We start from the raw sequence: 15,518 nt of genomic DNA on the forward strand, positions 1-15,518 counted from the left end.
AATTCATAATAAATGTTGTTATGACAAGTGCCTAATAAACTTATAATGATTTGACATTAGAGCTGAATTTTCACTAGAACTAGAGGAAAGTTTTATGACTTTAGGCTTTTCTAATCCCCAGGCATATTGACGAAATCCCACTCTAATGAAAAATCATCCTTGACCCTTGCTGTTTTCTAATTATAATTTTAGATACTGACACTAAAAATATAAATGAATAAGAAACTTACTGACACTTTATAAAACAAAGCGAATTCTTATGGATTTTATTTTTATGCATTGTTACTTTTATGAATTGTTTGCATATTCATGCATATTATAAACATGATCATAAATTAAAAGACTGCTATATGTCTGTACCATTAGAATAAATCGATGGATTTTTTTCACTAACCTTACCTACATACACTGACATAATATCAAGGAGAGCCTGATTTGAGGGTGATAATATGCTTTTTGGTATAACTTTTTCTTTCTCAATACTTCAACAAATCCTTCATTTTGAGTAGCACATTAAATTATCTTAAAATGGAAAAGTTGACTCTAAAAATTAACCAAAACAAGAACCCATACCCACAAAACCCTTTCCCCACATATGCAGATTATAGCAAATAAATCTTTTGTAATGTCTCATTTTTTTAAAAGTATTTGATGCAGATTTTTCTTATTGTGTCCTTGTAACCACACAATATGTTCCCAGGAAATTAAAAGTGGAACAGCTAATCCAATATCCGGCCCCTCGCAGGGGACTACAGCTGACGCTTCAAGGAAGTTAAGAACCACACAGATATTCCCCTCAGGTTGCTACGTAGTTGACTCAGCCTGAAAGTTCTATTTGCTCCCTTGGAACGTGAGACCATTCATGTGAATATAAAAACATGACATTCAAGTACCTGAGGTCAATCATAAATTATTATCAGCTGAAGAAAATCCTGTCATGGCAAGACAGTAATCAAACTAGTCACCCCAAACCTCAGAATATCTTTACTCACCCCCTCTACCCCGCAAACCACTATCCTCTTTAAAGGCCACACAAGAATCTCTTATGAAGAAATTTGTAAATTTGCAGAACTGGTCAATGGTACATATGCTTTTCATTTGTTTTCCCAAATATTTTCCCATTCTGGGTTTTGAATCATAATCATTTGATCTTTACCTATATAATCAATAAATATTATTCTCAAACGAACTTGTAATTAAAATCTTGGTTTATAATGATTCATTTTGCTCCTGTATTCATTCCTCCCTCCATTTTGCATCTCCTCAATCAAGTGTCCCCAGGGTGTTCCCAGGTTTCCGGGGGTCTCCCACCAATGCCATATCCCTCCCCGCCTGAGACCCCACACTAGAGAACACCACTCAAACACCCCGACACACTCTCTCCAAATTTCACCGCCCGTGTCCACTTGTTCACTCTTCCAGCCTTACTCTCCCGCCATTCCTTCAGAGTATAAAAAGTGATTGGCTAGTGAATCTAATAAATTGTCATAAACTAAATTATGAATAAATAACTGCATTTAATTTTCTTTATCAAATTAAGTGTTGCCTAAATGCACTGCGATATTCTGGACTGGATGCCGGAACAAAAGCTATCAGTAGGAAACCAGGTGACATATGAACGAATTGTGGCGTTTAGCCAACAGTAATATACCCATGTTGGTTTCTTAGTTTTGATAAACATACCATGATAATGTAAGATATTAAGGCGGGGGGAGGGCAGAATGGATGAGGCTCTGCATGAACTCAGGGTTATCTTTCCAACTTCGCCATACAACTATAGTCCAAAACAAATAATTTAAAAAAAAAGAAGAAAAGTATTGCATTTTACAACAAGACTTCAATGTATTCACACAAAGAATGGAGAAGATGGAAATTTCATCTAAAATGATGGTACTGCAAGAGAGAGAAGTTTGAGAAGAAGAAACATCAGGCACTCCTCAGTTTACCTCACGGAGGCGGCTGCCTCTTTCTGTTTTTGCATGAAGGTCGGCTGTGGAGGAAATTGCATTCATTTGCATGACATCTGCTCAGGCGAGGGCATAATCTCATATTTACTTTTCAGAAAGATGAATCCTGCCGCCTGGTAGAGTATGGCCTTTAGGAAGACAAAATAGGACACCAGTGAACCGAGTTTCAAGGGCTGTTTCAGAACTGTCAGGCCAAAGCTGCACTAGACTGGTGGACGCCAAGACAAAGTGAAGTGAATGAGTGAAGAGATATTAGGAAACTATACTGGATGTGGTGAGAGAGAGGAAAGAGTCAAAAATGACTCCCAGATTTTTGCTCAAGTCACTGAGTAGATGACAGAGAAATTGACTGAAAAAGAAATCGCAGAGGAAGGAATCGTTTAGACAGAAGGCAATGATGATAAGAAAAAAGGTACGCTGGTATGTTTGTGGAAATTTTACGTAGAAATGAAAGCATAAGGAGACCAGGAAACACATCTGACCTGCAGATGAAGGTTTGAAAATCTTCTGCCATAGGGTGGTCAAGAGAAATTTCCTGAAGGTTATCCATATAGATCTTGAGATGATGCAAACAGAACACATATTTAGAAAACAGCCACATCCCAAGCCATAAAAATGCACAAGTTAGTTGTAGACAGATTAATAGCCTTATGCTAAGGAATTCATACCAAAAAAGTAGCTTTCAAGGAAAAAATTGAGTTTTACAAACTAATTTCACCTCATGTAAATGTTTATATTATGTTTTATTAGTCATGCCTAAGAAATACGATTGATAAAGGAAAGCAAATATATAGCTGAAAACAGATAGAAATGACATATGTAAGAGATATTAACTATTTTCACAGACGTATGTGTATTTCTCTACAGTCATTATGCCAGGAAATCAGCATAAAGAATTTTCTTGAATATTAAAAGATCAATGAGTCTTCTAACCAACGATATCTATAGTTAACATTTTTATTAAAATGAAGTTGGTAAAGCCTTATGATGATGACTGATTCTACCAGAATAATTCTACAATTATTCTACTTACCTAATTTTCCCACCAGGAAAGCTTTCACTTGAGTTTGGTTATTGATCTACGTTGGTATAATGTTTCCCATGTTTAGGTTTCTCTCTGAAAGAGATCTATTTCACAGAAGGATAAGGCATTAGTAGTTGTATTAACAGGGATTTCATGTTGCCCTGGTTGCAAAATTGAACTAAAAGTCAAAAACGTGATTTGCTGTTCCCTTTGGAATCGTATTTCTCCTCAATGTGAATTTCACATTTGGAAAGTAGAAATAATGATTATGTTGCACTTGGAAATCTGCACATTGAAAAAAAACAACAACAAAAGTATTATCGGAGAGATGGAGAGAGAGAGAGAGAGAGAGATAAAGATGGATGGATGGACAGACAGACGGGTGGAAAGGTAGGTAGATAGGTAGATAGGTAGGTAGATAGATAGATAGATAGATAGATAGATAGATAGATAGATAGATAGATAGATAGATAGATAGATAGATAGATAGATAGATGATAGATGATAGATAGATAAACGTGGATGGATGGATGGATGGATGGATGGATGGATGGATGGATGGATGGATGGATGGACGGACGGACGGATAGGTAGACAGATAGACAGACAGACAGACAGACAGATTTAACATTTAAAAATCTCCACACACTGAATAAAATTATATCAGCTTTATCGATGTTTATTAAACACCATGTATCTTTTCTAACGTTTATGTTGAAAACTAAGTTGTATTGAATGCCATCAAAGGTAAGTAAGCCCACAAGTCTATCCCATACCAACAAATGTCTTAGGCACAAGGAAATCATTCAGAAGCTGAATGGAAATAATAGGAAACTGATGTTTCTAAGAGTAGACTGGGAAAGTAAGACTACTTCAGCTATGAAAAACTATTTCCCAAGAGAATGAGAAGACAGGTTACAAACTGGGAGAAAATATTTGCCAAAGACACATCTGATAAAGGACTACTATGCAAAATACACAAAGAACTCTTAAAATGCAATAATAAGAAAACAAAGCACCTGACAAATAAATGGTACAAAGATCTTAACAGACTCCTCACCAAAAAAGATGTGTAGATGGCAAATAAGCACGGGAAAAGATGCCCCACATCATATGACATCAAAAAATGCAAATTAACATGAGATACCGCTTCTTAGAATGGCCAGAATCCAAAACATTGATACCCCCAACAGCTGGTGAGAATGTGAAGTAACAGGAAATCCCATTCATTTCTGGGGGGAATGCAAAATGGTGCAGTCACTGCGGAAGACAGTTGGGTGGCTTCTTACAACACTGAACATACTCTCACCACACAATCCAGCAATTTGGCTCCTTAGATTTACCAAAAACAAGTTAAAAACTTATATCCATGTAAAAACCTTCACATGGACATCAGCTTTCTCCATAACTGCCAAACCTTGGAAGTAACCAGTGTCCTCCAGGAGGTGAATGGATAAACAGTGGCACAATCAAACAATAGAACATTAGTCAGCACTAAAAAGAAGTGAGTTACTAAGCCACGAAAAGACATGGCTGAATAATAGTCCAAATATCACATTTTCTTATTTTATATATTTATTGACAGACCCTTAGGTCATTTCCATGTCTTGGAAATGAATAATGTTGCAATGAACATGGGAGTGCAGATATCACTTTTACATCAATATTTCATGCCCTTTGAATATATATCCAGATCATATGATACTTATATTTTTAATTTTTTGAGGAAACTCCATGCTGTTTTCCATAATGGCTGCACCAATTTACATCTCCACAAAGAGTGTACAGGGCTCCCTTTTCTTCACATCTTCACCAACACCTGTTATCACTTTTTATAACAGCCATCCTAAGAAGTGTGCGGCGATAGCTCACTGCGGTTCTGACTTACATTTCCCTGATGATTACTGATTTTAAGCACCTTTTCATGTATCTGTTGGCCATTTATATCTTTTCTTTTAATAAATGTCTATTCAGGTCATTTACCCATATTTTTAATCATACTATTTCTTTTTACTATTGAGTTTTATGAGTTCTTTATATATTTTGGATATTAACCCCTTATAAGATAAATAAATTTTCAAGTGTTTTCTCCCATTCTATAAGCTGCTTTTTAATTCTGTTAATTATTGTCTTTGATTGCAGGAGCTTGTAGGTTTGATGCAATCCTATTTGTCTATTTTCCATTTTGTTGCCTGTGGCTTTGGTGACAAATAAAAAAAAAAAAAAGTAGGCATTGCCAAGATCAATTGTCAACAAGCTTTTCTCTGTTTTTTCTAGTTTTGTAGTTTAGTTTCAGGTTTTACGTTTAATTCTTTAATCCATTTTGACTTGATTTTTTTACATAGTGTGAGATAATGGTCCAATTTCATTCTACCACATGTTAATATACACTGTTCAGAAAATTAGACATGCGTAAATACCTAGTAAGTGGCATAAACAAGAGTAAGTATTAATAATGAAGGTACAAGTATTTGATACATACGTGACATCAATAATTTGGAGGTTAATTATTAAATTCCCTGAAATAATCCAATTCATGGGATAAAAAAATTATAATAGTAGGAACAAAAATGAAAATAATAATTTAAGATATTCACTATTTTAGAGAAATTTTTAAATTATATACAAAAGTGTCTCTTTTTTGTATAAAAATAATAGATTAAAACACACTTATCTCCCATCCCTCAAGAGATCATTCCACAATAATATTAAAGGAATAAATATTGCATATATACACAATAACAAAGATATATGGAGAAGGGTCTTGAATAAAATGCAATTTTTTTTTATTTGAAAAACTTATCACCCCAATGCATTTTTTCTAAAGAGAAAAGCTTATATGATGCAAAAAAGGTATCATGCAGCAAGGCAGATGAAGCAGATTCTTAGACTAAAGGCACACAATGGGGAAAAAAAGACCAAAAATGGAAGTAAATCTCAAGAGGTTCATAATCTAATTGATAAATTGAAGGTGCAGAAAAACAGAATTGAAAAGATTATTGAAAAAAACAATGAAAGATAACTTCCCATATCTGAGGAAGGTAAAGCTCCATATTAAAAGGATCAACCCAGTACGTCCAGTTTAGAGAATGAAAGGCACAGAGCCAAATATTTCATAACGGCAGCAATGAAAATATTAAAAATGAGAATTATCTAGATCAGTCATAAGCAATACTGGACGGAAGCAGACAATGGAGCAATATTATCAAAATTATAGGGGGAAATGGTTTTCAGCCTAAAATTATATTCCAGCCAACCTATCAATTGTATGTCTACAGGGAAAAAAAAAGAAAAAAGAACCTAGATCTAAACTTTCATCTTATGTAAAAATGAACTCTAAATGGAATGTAGGTTTAAATGTAAAATATAAGATTCTAAATTTATTTTTAATATAACAAGAGGAAATTTTGAGATCTAGGACTTGGGAAAGTGTTCTTAAAAATAATACAAAAAAAATATCCATAAAAGAAAACAATCACAACATTATATTGGACTTCACAAAAATTAAAAACTGTCACTCTGTGAAAGACCCTGGTAAGAGAATGAAGCATTATTAAGACATAATGTTTGTAAGCCGCATATATAACAAAGGACTCCTATCTGCTATATATTAAGAATTCTAAAAACTCAACAGTTTTAAAAAAATAACTAGTGGACCAATTAGAAAATAATGGGCAAAGCATGTGAAGAGATACGACACCAGAAGAAATGGATAGCAAATAAATACATGAAAAGATGTTCAACATCAGTAGCCATTAGGGAATTAAAATTAAGACCACAGAATGGCTTATCTTTACATACCTATTAGAACAGAGACAGTGAGAGAAAAAAAAGAAAAAGAAAACTCAATGCTGGCTAGAATGTAGAAATACTAAATCTCTCATACATTTCAAATGAGAATGTAAAATGGTAGCCTCTGTGGAAATATTTGGCAGTTTCTTAAATATGCTGGGGGTGCCAAAAAATGTATACAAGTGGACACTTTGGTTAAAGTTATTTGAGCAGTAGTTCACTGTCATCAGAAGTGTCTGGACGCTGATGGGAACCACTTTGACACCTCTTGTCATGGCAGAAGTCAAACGTGACTTGTATTTATCTTTTGTTATTGGTATATATTGAATATTACATATTTAATAAACTTTTCCTTTCTTATAATGTATATGCATTTTTGGCACCCTCTGTAGACGTGTGTAAATGTACATACACATATATATGTATGTAATACACATATACACAGATGCACATGCATTTACCATATGAACCAGCAAATGCAATCCACAGCATTTATTCTACATAAAGCGTATGTCCACACAGAAATCTACAAACACTTGTTCATAAAAGCTCTGTTTATAACAAACAAAACAACCAAACGTTCCTCAATAGGTGCATGGTTAGACACAGAGTGGTACAGCCATACTACAGAATAGTTCTCAGCGATTAAAAAGGAATGGACTGTTCACAGACAACTAGGATGGATCTTCAGGACTTCCCACTGGGTGGAAACAGCCAATCTCAAAAGGTCACACACTGTATGATTTTATTTATATTATATTATCAAAACAACAAGAAAAGTGAAGAGATGAGTGATTTCCAGGCATTAGAAATAATGCAGAGGAAGTGACGATAAAGGAAAAGAATGAGGGAGATCACTGAAGTGATGGAGCAGTTCTGTACTTTGATTATATGAATCTCCACATGTGATGAAATGACAGCACTAAACACACACATGCCAATGTCAATTGGCTGCTTTGGTATTTTGATACAATTATGTAAGACGCAACCGCAAGGAAGACGGAGAGAAGTGTATATGGGACCGCTCTATCTTGTTTTCATACTTCCCTGTGGATTAATAATTATGTCAAAAGAAAAGTTTTAAAAAGTAAAGTACAATATACTGTATGGCCTGAAAAAAGGAGAACGCAAAATCACATCAGTAATCCTGTGGGAGAAGTGAAGCACTTTGATATATGGTTCCCTAAACGTACTGTGCTCATAAGAAGATGGACATCTGCAGCCATACTGTTGTCTCTGGCTCTGCATGTCCTGTACTAATCTAGGCTGTATTTTTACGAAGTAACTTACTAAGAAAACCCCTGTAATAAAGTAGGTAAAATCGCAAAGTCAAATTAGTGCAAGAATATGTGTTATAGATCCACACCCACACACACCACCACCACCATCCCCTTCTCTTCCGTTTCTTTTCTTTCTCCCACCAAGGTTACGTTGACACTAAGGTAACACTTCTTTTAAAATAAATTGATCTGTTTTCCACTTATATCATTACAGGGATTGAAAGCCTGCCTAATGAGTTTGCACAAATCCTATTTTTAAGTTGGATTTCACAGACTCTTCCAATTCCATGCTTATTACCATGTCTGGACCCACAAATAACAGTATTAAGATGTGATCCTGAACAAACCTCTGCATTATATTATTCTCACAGACGTAAGTCTTCTATTAAAAAAAAATTCATAATGCCCGATACTTTTGTTCTTTCAAACTTATGACAAATACCTTCACATCAAAGGATGAACATAATTTGAAATTTTAAATTATTTGCAAGGAAAGAACATAGGTTTTGGAATTGGTTGAACTGTGTTTAAATTTTTGCTTCACTTGAAGTGACTGCTAGGCAGAGGGAACTGACATTGTTAGCTTCTTTCCACACATATATAATGAGAATCTCAGAATGTGTGTAAGAATGAAATTAAACCCTATGCCCAGATATACACAGTGTTTGGCATAAAAGAGGGGCTTCCTCATGACAATCACTATCATGGATGGTTTTATTTATTAACATCCTCTTTAACGTTGTTTTGTCAATATTTCCAGTATTCCCTTAGTTCTTCATATTGCTTTCCGACCGTATTCATCTCCTTTCTTTTTTTTTTTTTTGGTACATATTCACTGGGCATTCTTAGAATGTAAGGTACTGTGCCCTGTGCTACTAGCGTGAGATGTACAAGCCTCTGCCTGCCTCGGACAAGAAGATCACGCCGGACAGAGTGCTGTAGTAGGAAAGACCAAGGGGATTGGCAGATGAGGGTAAACGGGGTCAAATCCATGGTGATGGAAGGAGAACTGACTCTGGGTGGTGAACATACACTGTGATAGATAGATGGTGGATTACAGAATTGTACACCAGAAATCTATATAACTTTACTAACAATTGTCACCCCAATAAACTTTAATTAAAAAAGAAAAAGCTGGTGAGTAGCAGCTTCACAGTGCTACCAACTAAAGGGGACTGGCAGGGGTTCTTTGGACAACATCGATGCTTCTAAAGAAGAGGCAACTTTTAAGCTATGCTTTGGAGGTGTTTAGAAGTAGAAAAAATTCCACGAACTAGGGTGGTTACAGGACAGAGGTACCTACCTTCAAGGAATACCATGCAACCAATTCATCTGAGGTGGAAAAAACATAACCTGTGTTTTAGAGAAATAGTTCACATACTGTCATGCTAAGCATTCAGGCCTTACTAGGTAAGCAACAGGAAACCGGGGAAGATTTCTGTTGCTGTTTAGACAAGTATACTCATTATAAGTGTATCTACACTGAACAACTTTGTATAATATCCTTCTGGGTAAAATATATTGTCTAAAATCGATTGATAGCAAATTAATGCATGTATGACATTCCTAAATTTCCTGTAGCCAGTCTATTAGTCAACCCTAAGCACCCCTGATCAGATGATTAAAAGTCTCAAGTAGTCACGGAATGATCAATTCCACGGAAGACATTGCCACTCGGATTCCGGGCAGCGCACATATTTGATGACTTCCTGCCTTCTTTATAATGTTGAAAAGAGAGTTCTTCCAGCAATGATCTACCAATTAAGAGAAGCTCATTGAGCCTGTCAAAAAGTTAAAGGATTGACTAGCCTGTGAATCCAGCCAGATATTTTACTAACACTTGCTAAAAAAGAGTGAATAGCTTTTCACTGCCTAGTTCCCCTCCATATTCAGGAAAAATAAATTTCACAAGTTTAAAAGTTAAATATGTACATATATATTAATATAGTATGGTTTATATTTCTCACACATATATGACAGCAAAATTATTATCATACCTTGTTATGAAGAAAAGACATGAAAATCATCTTGCCATGTTTTGAGAAAGAAAGGTGATTGGCTTGGTGAGAATTTGATGTGCCTTTCACCCTTCCCATTCTGGATAACTAATAAGTAGAAAGGGCCAAGTTATCTCTAGTTAGAATTTGGATCTGGCTGAAATAACAGAATAAAATAAACTTTATATCATAGCTTAGACAACTGATTCTAGTAATACATAATAAAATAAAGGAAGCCATCGCCTTAGAAAACAGTGAAGAATATTGCATGCTATGTTTGAAATGTATTTGGATGTAAAAGAGAATTTTAATGTACCTGGATTTGTGTTCCATATATATATATATATATATTTAGGGATTAGCTCTCCCAAATATAAGGAGGACCTTAGCATCTTTGCTCTATTGTATATTTTTAAAAGCTACAATGTACAGAGAATAATTCTTCTCAATATGTCAAAATCCCACTACCCAGACTGTGGTTATTTATTTTTTACTAAAAGATCTTGAATATTCTGTTGGGCAACAAAAAATGTACAGAATATTTTTAGTCAAAGACGTACAGAGATTCCAGTTGAAATATCCTTTTAAAAATGATTTTACTTAGTTATATAAATATCTCCCATGACTGCTACCCTTCCTTACATATTTTTGCATTGACTAATGAGCTCTTTACCAGATATAAAGAAAGGAAAGCTTAGCTCAGGAGAAAATCAAATAGAGCCTGTGTGTACAGGATGGTAAGAGACAAATTTGAAACATGGGGGAGAAAAGTCAATTAAATGGTTATTTATCTCTAGGTTGTTAAAATACTCATCTACATTAAAGAAAAACTATGAGGAATCAGTTAACAACAGATCGTGAAGACTATGAGATTATAATGTGGAGTTAAATATTCTTTACCAAAGAAAGAGAGAATCTGAACTTTTTATTTGATAAATACATTTAGCTTCACTCATTTCTATCATGCTAGTCTAATCTAATTCTAATTAATAGGTATATGAATCTATGAAAATGTAAAATGGTATTTAACTTTTAGAACATAAGGAAAGGTTTTCGCTTGCATCAGAAAGCTTGTTAAAGTTCTAAATAGTACACTTCACTGAGGCAGATGTCTCTTTTACTGTCAGTGATTTAGTGTTCGGAGATAATGCAGAGAAAGTAATACAGTCAGCCATGAGGTGTGCCCAGCAAGTAATGTGACTGATTTGTCAATAAGCATGCGAAGAAGTAAACATCGAAATGAGCATTCTATTTCTAAGCAGCCACTTTGGGGGATTAGACACATGTCACTGATGTTGCCATTGCTCAAAACATTTCAAACTTCTTTCTTAGAATGTTCTCAGAAATAATTCGTGAACCACACAACACTCGGGCTCACCGCTTTATAAATGGCACCTCCTATGGCAGTCACCTGAGGCAAAGCCGATCTGAAAAACACAATTTTCTCTTCTCCTTTGTTTATTAAAAAAAAACCTTAAGTGTTAAGTTACTTGGTCCCTAACTAACTACTTCTATAAGCCTGCTATATAAATCGAGAAAGACAAAGGTAAAAACGAAAAAGGATAACGGTTCTTCCTTCTCCCTTATAATTTGAGTAGGGACAAAATAGGGACTAATAATCAGTGCAGCTTTGGGGTGAACTGTCTCTCCACCTCATCTCATTCTTGCTGGCCCTGTTTGTTTTTCCAGTGACCACCTCGGCCAACTCTGCAGTATGTCATCTGTCCTCATTCTCTTTAACCCCTTCACCATCTGACATTCTCTGTCATCGTTTCTTTTCCCCAAAAAGCTATGAATAGTTATCTTAAGGGCGACTCCACACCACCCGATATCATAAGTCTTCTTAGGCCTTGTTATGCTATCTTCTTCCCAAGGTCATACAAGTGGCGCTCTACCGACTGAAGTTACTCAAGTATTTAAATATTTCTGAAGTAAAGAGTTGCGCCCGTGGTTCTCTGCTCCTTTTTTCCGTGCTGTTTCCCTTGTTAAACGCAATTTCACAGGTTTCACTCTCAACACTATTCAGTTTCCAAATCTCGCTAATCATCCTTGCTCCATCCCTACCCCTTTCTAGCTCTGCAGCCTGTAAGCAAGTTACTTAACCTCGCTGAGTCTTAGTTTCCTCACACGTAAAATGGGGATAAAATCATTGTCTCTCTCATAGACTCACGACCAGGGAGATAATGCTAAGTTTCTGATACATTTTAAGCATTGATTATTTTAACTACTATATTTTTTCCAACAAATCCTCACTTGGATGCCACACAATCAATTCAACATGTTTTCTTTTAATTATGAACATTATCTAGAACTTGCACAGAGATCAAATGTTATACTGTCACTTAGATTAAATTCTGCAAGTCCAGAATGTAATTCTCATTTAATTATTCCTCACCCATCTTAAGTAGTAAAGTGTAGACAGCGATGGTTGTCTTAGGATCATAGAGAAGCATTATATAGATTGAAAAGCAATGTATTGTTTTTAAGTAGGCTGTCAAAATGCTGTGACCTCTGCGACAGGAAAGTAATCAAACTGTCTAGTCCACGTTTCTGTGCATCTCAACTTTCTTTTACCTATCGCTTCCCCAAAGCTGCTTTTCTGTTCTTCCTACCATGCTCACCAGTGGGGATACCATTCTTCAAGTCATCTGCTTTGAGATATGCTCCTAGGACCTCTCTAGGCTATCCCTTCTTCACAAGCACCACACTGCGGTGTGTCCTTTCCATCCCTCTGTCATTGCGAACCCTGGGCAGCTCATGCGTAGGCCACTACACTGTGCTTTTAACTCTTCTACCTGCCTGTATTCTCACATTCTCCCACTTCATGCTCACGCAGCCTCGTCATGTTAATTTTCCAAAATTACCAATTTCATACTGTCTGATTCAAGTTTGATATTCCTGTACCACCTACCACGAGTCCTGACACAATGTAAACACTAAAAAAAAAAAACTATAGGATAAATCTTTACCAGAAACCCTCACTGATTCCATGAGGGTGGTATGGTCCATAAGAGCCCAACATTTCGTCTTAAATATGGTTCTGTGAATGTCAAATTAGGGGAAAAGAAGTAAAAAGCAAGCATATATAAATAGCACTACGTAAGGTGCTTTGGCTTAGGTATTTCCGTGCAGCCTCACACGGTACCCTGGGAGAGAGGTACTGTCTCCATTTCAGTAGCAAATAGGCCCAGAGAGGTCAAGGTTACTGTTGAGCAAAAAGGGTCCACACTTACACATGAACCCACAGCTCTGCTCTCAAAATGTATGCCTATTGCCTTCCATCCCTACTTTCTTTTAAACAGGGTTTTAGAGACTGGAGTTCCTTGGATGTCTTTGTTTTCTAATGCTGCTGTAACAAACCACCACACGTTTAGTGATTTAGAACAATACAAATTCCTACCTTAGAGTCCAGGAGGTCAGAATCCAAAATCAGTCTTGCTGGGCTAAAATTAAGGTGTTGGCAAAGCTGGTTGCTTCTGGAGGCTGTGAGGGGAGAATCTGTTTCTCTGCTTTAGCAGCATCTAGAGGCCACCTGCATTACTTGCCTTTCTCCCCTTCCTCATTTCAACCTCTTGCTTTTGTCCTCGCATATTCTATTACAGGCTTTGACCCTCCTGCCCTCCTCTTGTAAGGACACTTGTAACTACACTGGGCCCATGTGGATAATCAAAACAGCGTTGCCATGTTGGGTAACATATCCACAAGTTCCAGGTAGTAAGACCCAGACAGTTTTGTGGGCTATGATTTAGCCCATCACACTAGACATGAGCTCTGAGAACGGAACCTGAATCCCCTGGGACTAAGAGCTGGCGATATGTAGATGTCTCAACAATACATATACATGTTTGATAGGTATTGTCAAGATATACTGAACACAGTAATCATTCAGCCTAAAAAGGCAGTTTATCTACTCACCTGCTCGTTTGTTATGAACCTTCATTTTCATAAATAAAATCTACTTCTTAGTTTTTCCCTGAAAAATTAAACGAAGCATGTAAGGAATGGGAAGGGTACATTAAACAAATAATAATTGTGTGTGTTGTGGAAGGATGTGTGAAAAAGAGCATGCTGGCCACTGCACTGAACTCAGAAAAGAAATTTCCATTTTTGTTTCAAATTTTTCATGTAAAATAAGCCCACTCCTGGCTTACATTTCTTACAGACGTAGTATGGTTTTTATCAAGAGGGTCTTTCAATTCTGACAATTTATTTTTCCAAGAAGTTCAAGCATGTATTATAAAGTCAGTACTTCAGTATCCCCCCCTCAGCAAAACACAGTCTACTGTGTTTCCCCAAAAATAAGACCTAGCTGAACCATCAGCTCTAACGCGTCTTTGTGAGCAAAAATTAATTTAAGACCCGGTATTGTATTATATTGTATTATATTATATTATATTATATTATATTATATTATATTATATTATATTACCGGTCCTATATAATATAAAACCAGGTCTTATAGAATAAAGTAGAATGGAATAGAATAGAATAGAATAGAAAACTGGGTATGATATAATATAATACCAGGTCTTTAATATAATACCGGGTCTTATATTAATTTTTGCTCCAAAAGACACATTAGAGCTGATTACCCAGCTAGGTCTTATTTTCAGGGAAACACAGTAAATATAGTTAATGATTCAGTTGTTGCATATCATAAGAACATTACTTATTGGCGCTTGAATTAACACAATGAATTGCGCTAATTGATGATATCCCTTCTTAATGAAACACTGACTTTTTAGGTCATCTCTCCTACTTCCATCAGGCCCATTAGCCCAGGGCCACTCGCATATGAGGGACCCTCTCACATTTCTATACATCAACAAAAAAGGTGCTTCAATCCTAAATCAGGGAGAAGCAGATTTTCTGCTGTCTTCTGACTCCTTTGTTTCTTCCACCTGGGAAAATCATCAATCTTTCAGGAGTGATTGATTTACACTGAGGGCCATAAATATCTCCAAGTAGGATTTTACTCCCAAAGAACTCTGCTATAGTGAGATAAAAGCTTGATGAAGCATGGGGTTATATGTATAAAACTTGGACTACAAATAAAAAATACCAATAGATGGCCTATATTTCGATGACTATATTCAAGCATTATTACCTTAAATATCAGCATTTCATAAGGAAATATTGGCATAAAATTCCATGACATTCATGCGTAAAAGAAAGAGAGAAATATTTACTACTAAGTTGTAAAAAAAGTACATAAATTTCAAAAAAAATATAATGCCTTGTACTAGAACATTTTGGTCCATGCATAAAACCATAAAAATACTTCAACATATATATTTGTTTAAGATGAGTGTATTAAAAATAGAGTCTCCCCACACTTTCTGAAAATCAAAGAAAAACAAAATGATTGGCAGATTAAAGACCTAAAGGTGAATATTACGTTTTATATGTATTTTTTCGGAGTTGATTTGACCTCATGTGAGCAATAGCTGTCTTGTAA

The sequence above is a fragment of the Rhinolophus sinicus genome, chromosome 6 (assembly GCF_057876585.1).
Source record: "Rhinolophus sinicus isolate RSI-liver-muscle chromosome 6, RSI-T2T, whole genome shotgun sequence".
NCBI lineage: Eukaryota > Metazoa > Chordata > Mammalia > Chiroptera > Rhinolophidae > Rhinolophus > Rhinolophus sinicus.